The sequence below is a fragment of the Hevea brasiliensis genome, chromosome 1 (assembly GCF_030052815.1).
Source record: "Hevea brasiliensis isolate MT/VB/25A 57/8 chromosome 1, ASM3005281v1, whole genome shotgun sequence".
In the NCBI taxonomy this organism is placed as follows: Eukaryota; Viridiplantae; Streptophyta; class Magnoliopsida; order Malpighiales; family Euphorbiaceae; genus Hevea; species Hevea brasiliensis.
The window spans coordinates 58,342,342-58,348,880 of NC_079493.1; positions in this window are offsets into that span (position 1 = coordinate 58,342,342).

Here is a 6,539-nt window from a genome sequence, read left to right on the forward strand (position 1 = left end):
TTGATTTAAGCATTGTAACACCCCTATGTTTGGTAGTGCGTTCTACTGTTCCGGTGACCAGTGTTGTCCAAACAGCTAGGATGTCTAGAACTACATTTAGATATGGATGAGGAGACATAAAATAATAAAATACAAAAAAAGAAAATACAAGAAAAATAAAAAAAAAATAATAGCAACGAAATGTAACCAAGTTAAACGAGCCGAGAACCCTAGCGATGGGTGACTGTACCGGGAAGTTGCGGCGTGGACCGTTGACTAGCCTTGGACCGTGGGGAACCCTGGAAAATATTTTTAAGACCTATTGAAGTATAAATATTATTAGAAATATCAATGAAAAATTAATTAATTAGTACAAAGAAAAGTGAAAAATCAAGAAAACGACAAAACTCGGTGTTACCGAAAAATCGGGAATGTAACTCGAACAGGGACATTGTGATCATTTGACACCCTGATTTATCTTTTTACCTAAATTTTCATTAAAAATAAATGATATTACACTTTGAAAATTGTTAGTAGTATGCCCTAGAGCATATCATTTAGTATGTATCTTGTATATATTTTATTAATAAAAGGCATTTCCACTTTTCCGTTTACATAATATATTTATGTGTAATAGAAAAGGTCCATTGATATTTTGTTAGAAATATTATTCTTAAGTTGTTAAGAATATGAGTGACGATATTTCTAGCACAAAGTATCATAAATAGGTTCACAATCAAGGATACTTCATAATAAGGACATGACTTATCCAGAAAGATTGTATTCATGTTTGTTCCCAAGTTATTTATATGAGATATAAATAAGATGGAATGGTGAGTCTCATGCCATATAACAAACATGATAGGCACTTATAAATGATAAGTAGGCCGAACCAGTGACACTTATGACAAGCACATGGAGTTTACTCTTGTCAATGTTTTGTCATAAATCATATCGAGCATATAATCTTTAGACTTGAGATAGCACAGTTATCTTGTATATAGGTAGTTTGAGTTTGATCTGCTTTCATACTTGTACTGTATGGGTATATGGGCATCTGTTGGCTCCTACTAGTTATATATGGAGGTAGGTGTTGATCAAGATGGAATCTGCCTCTAAGTAAATAGAGTTAAAATCCTATGTTCATTTAATTGTTCTTGATGTTTCAAGTTCTGCCAGACAGATAGATTTATTCGTAAAAGAGTTTCGATGAGAAAATCTTTTAATCAAGAACTGGAATTAAAAGAGAACATAATATTCATAGCAAATGGAGTTTGACATAAACCATGACTCAGCTTGAGTTGGGATTTTGTAATGAGAGATTCTAGTGCATGGTAACATATGATTATAGGTTCATTTAAGGTAAATCTTATTACTAATTGGGTGGCCATGGCATGCTATGCTAGGTGTTAACCATGGTCTATGAGGTTCATAAAATGATTTAGAGAAATCATTTATGGTAAGAAAGAGTTCGATGATATTAAGAGTTGATATCATGTCTCATTGCCAATTAGTGATGAGCCTAGTAAGTCACACACATACACAAGTTATCACCTATTTAAATATGATTTAATTAATTAATTAAAGAGTTTAATTGATTAATTAAATAGATTTGGTTTGCAATTAAATTGCAAAGTCCCTAGCATGACTTGAAACCAAATCTAGATTATTGGATGTGTAGTATAAATTAAATTTATATTTAAAGTGTTTAAATATGAATTTAATTGATGAGAAATTAATTAATAGAGATTAATTAATTAATTTATATTTGATATAAATTAATTAGAAGAAGAAAATAATTATTTTGGGTTAAGAACTCAAAATTAAGACACAGGGCATTTTGGTCATTTCACGATTGTGACACGTGGCACCATGAGATGGTGACACATGGCATAACACATAAGCTTGCCAAATGTTTTTTTAATCATGTAAGATGATTAAAATCAAGATTAAATATAGGTTTGACACTTGGCACAATGTGATTGGGTCACTTAAACCTAGAGCTAATCAAAAGGTGACATGTGGCTAGGGTTTAATGTGTTAACCTAGCTATTTAAGTGTGGTTATGAAAAGAAAACATAACCAGCAGCCTCTCCTCTCATATGTCACGCCACTTTGAGCCTCTCCAGCTATTTCTCTTCATCTCTCATCAATTCAAAGAGATTAGCCATCAATCTCTTGAATTAAGAACACTAGAAATTGTTTCTAGTGTCCTGTTTGCATCTCTAATCTCTTAAAAGGCAGAACTTGAATTTCTAATTAATAGAAAAGGCTTTAGAAGCTGTTCAAGGGCTGACATAGGTGTTTTTGGTGTGGACAAGCTAGAGGGACAACATCCGTGTCCTCAAGACGAATCTCAAAGGCGCAGACACGCAAAGACATCAAGAGGTTAGTGTAATCGTTCTTGATTTAATCTAGGTTCTTAAATTAATCTGATTAATTTTAAAATCTTAAATGGCTAATTTAGTTGGTATAACTTCTTATAAGAGTTTTATTATGTTGTTTATCATTGAATTCTAATAGATTAAAATAAATCTTGCATGGTGCATGTGACCCTAGGTGAAAATTTTTGAATTCTTTGGTATAATATTGTGTTTTTCACGCCTGCCTTCAATTGGTATCGAGCCACTATATTTGCCATTTAGATTGTTGATTATATAATTTAATTGTGTGTTTGATCATGAGATCAAGAGATTCATTGCTGGTTGGATCATGAGGTGTGGCAAACACATGGTGGAGCCACCATTGGTGGCGGCAACAATGGTTCCATGGGTGGTTCAAGGTTTGGCTTTTAATTCTGCAATTGTTGTATGATCTAAGGCCTATTCTTTGACTAATTAAAGTGTTTAATTAGTTGTTTTAATCACACAATTAAATTATGATTCAAATCAGAATTTTAAAAATTGTTTGAATGTGATTCAAAATTGAATTTTAAAAGTTGTTTGAATGTGATTCAAATCTGAATTTTTAAAGTTGTTTGAATCATATTTAAATCTTATTTTTTAAAATTGAATCAATAAATTTCAGATCTGATTTTTTAAAAATATTTGAATGTGATTCAAATCTGATTTTTTAAAAAATGTTTGAATGTGATTCAAATCTGAATTTTTGAAGTTGTTTGAATGTGATTCAAATCTGAATTTTTAAATTTGTTTGAATGAGATTCAAATCTGAGTTTTTAAATTTATTTGAATCATATTCAAATCTGATTTTTAAGTTGAATATGAGATATTCAATTTAATTTAAGTATGTATGTTTTATTTAATTGTTAAATAGTGATATGCATGATGGATGATCATGGACTATAAAAGACCAATGTGATTGGATTTATTTCTTTTATGTTTCTTTGGGATTGTAAATTAATTAATTTATTTTAATTTATTTTGGGCATGTATTATTAAGTTTATAATATTTTTGGGTTGTAATTTCATTTATTTAAGTTCTTGTAAATTGCCTTGGTATGCCAAGGATTACTATGTAATATTGGATTGCAAGAAGTTCAAGGAGGTCAAGAGCATTGGTGGGACCAGTGGGAGGAATTCAAGATCAAGTGTTGATTATGTACTCCTTCAGCAACTCTTGTAAAATGAATGAATGAAATGCACCTAGGAATGCCCCGATTCAATTCTTGGTGGCTCGAATTGAATCCCTTAGAAAGTCCATGATCATACCATATTTACTGCTTATCCATGAATGCATGAGATGTATGGGAATGTATGCAATTATATGATATATGCATGCTAAATGGATAATGTGCAAAGTGAGACCTTAATAGTAATTAGAATGACTATAAAATCTTCCAAACAAATGATTAAGTTGGAAATGCTATAATTAAAGTAATTATAACATAGGCCCTCCATTGGGGCAATTATTTTAAGAAATTTTAAATAGTTGCATAAGATGCAATTTATTTAAGAGATTTTCTTAAGAATAATTGTTAAGCATGAGATGTTGTAAATATGTAAATGGTTTAGTGGCCAATATTGGATGTAACTGAGGACATTAAAATTATTTGCATAATTATCGCTCAATGGGATCAACTTAACTAATGCAAGATAAGTCAATAATGGATGTACCTGAGATTTTGAGCATTAGGGGCTAGGTAAAGGATTGAACCTCACATGAGATGTGATGGGCAAGGAGTTGCTCACTTATAGTTTATTGTAATTCCAATAATGGATGTACCTGAGGATGATCAATAGAATTATAAGAATTCAATCACCCACTAGAAATCCATCCAACTAGGATTTCCGTTTTCTACTTTGGAAGTGTAGGATTCGCTAAGTTAGTGGGAGGACCAATTTGATTAAAAGACCATAATCATTTTGGTTAATTACATGATACGTTTACTAATTAATCTGGTTATTTTCTGCAGTTAATTTTCTGATAAAAATGAGCACAAAACAACCACCACCATCCAATATCCTTGCAAGCATACTTGATCACAACAGGTTGACAGGACCTAATCTATCTGATTGGCTAAGAAATTTGAAACTTGTCTTGAACCTTGAACATATAGGATATGTTCTAGATTCAAATGTTCCTGGTCCCTTACCTCCAGAGGCCACTTAAGAGGAACATGAAACTTTTGACAAGTGGAAGGAGCATGAGTGTTAAATGTTTGCTTCCATGAGTAATGAGTTACAGAAGCAACATGAAAACTTGCAGAGTGCAAGTGAGATCCTCCTTCACCTACAAGAGTTGTATGGTGAGCACAAAGAGAATGCTAGGTATGAGATATCTAGACAGCTATTCCGTATGAGGATGTCTGAGGGACAGAATGTTGGGGATCATGTCCACAAGATGATTCGGCTGATTGAGCAGTTGGAACATCTTGACTTCAACATGGGTTTCCAACTACAAACGGATTTAATCCTTCAGTCCCTTCCTGAGTCTTTTGGGAATTTTGTAACAAATTTCCATATGACTAAACAGGAATGCACTTTAGCTGAATTACTCAACATGCTGGTTATTGCCCAAAAGAATATGCGTGCAATAAAGGAAAAGAGGTAGCTTTGTTGCATCTTCTTCACTGGAAAGTCCAACAAGAAGAAGGGCAATAAGAAAAAGAAACTTGATTCTGGTCCTTCCAAGAAAATAGCTAAACAGAAAAGGAAGACTAAAGTCAAAAAGGCAAAGGAAAGTGTTTCCATTGCTAACAGGAAAGTGTTTCCATTACCAGTAAGAAAGTGTTTCCACTAGCCAGAGGATAGCAATCTAAATGAATGCAATGCCATGGTGAAAACCAACTCAAGTTCAAAATATATTTGGCACTTAAGGTTATGTCATGTTGTAGAAGATAGGATTACAAAATTGGAGAAAATGGGGATTTTATCCTCATTGGGTTCTGAGCCTACTCCAACTTGTGAATCTTGCCTTCAAGGCAAAATGACTAGATCACCCTTTGTTGGACAAGGGCTAAGAGCTGAAAATATTTTGGAACTAATACATAGTGATGTATGTGGTCCGTTTAAAGAAATGGCTAGAGGGGGCTTTCATTATTTTATTACCTTTACTGATGATAAATCAAGGTTTGGGTATTTGTATTTGATAAAATACAAACATGAATCCTTTGAAAAGTTCAAAGAATTTAAATCTGAAGTAGAAAATCAAACAGGAAAGAGTATTAAAGCTCTTCGATCAGATCGTGGAGGTGAATATTTGAGTCTTGAATTTGATGAATACTTGAGAGAGCATGGCATTGTTTCACCGACTCCTCCAGAACACCACAAATGAATGGTATATCTGAAGGAGAAATCGTACCTATTGGATATGGTACGTAGTATGATGAGCTATACCGATATGCCAATCTCCTTTGGGGATTTGCATTAGAATCACTTTATATATTCTGAATAGGATTCCATCAAAATCAGTTTCTTCCACACCTTATGAGATATGGCATGGAAGAAAACCAAGTCTTAAGCATGTTAAGATTTGGGGTTGTCCAGATTATATCAAAAAGCTGAACACTGATAAATTGGAGACCAGATCAGAAAAAGGTCGATTTGTTGGATATCCAAAAGATAGTTTTGGATATTATTTTTATTTGCCTACTTCACAAAAGGTTGTGATAAGTAGAGATGCCACATTTCTTGAACAACAGTTTGTTCAAGAAGGAGGCAAAGGAAGGCAAATAGAGTTAGAATTGGAGAATTCTGACCAACCAATGCATCGATGGATATAGATCCATCTAGTCAACCTATACCCGTTGATGAAACATCTACAGCTGTTCCTCGTAGAACAACTAGGGTATCTCACCCACCAGTGAGATATGGTTTTCTTCATGAAGAAGAACAAGAGTTGTCTACTCATGAAGAAGTAGATCATGGGGATGATCCACTTACCTATGAAGAAGCTATATCAGATATAGACTCTTCAAAATGGATTGATGCTATGAAATCCGAGATTGATTCCATGTATAAGAATCAAGTTTGGGATCTTGTTGACCCACCAAGGTATTGTACCTATAGGAAACAAATGGGTTTTCAAGAAGAAAATTGGTTCTCGATGGAAAGGTAGAGACCTATAAGGCAAGGCTAGTAGCGAAAGGGTTTCGCCAA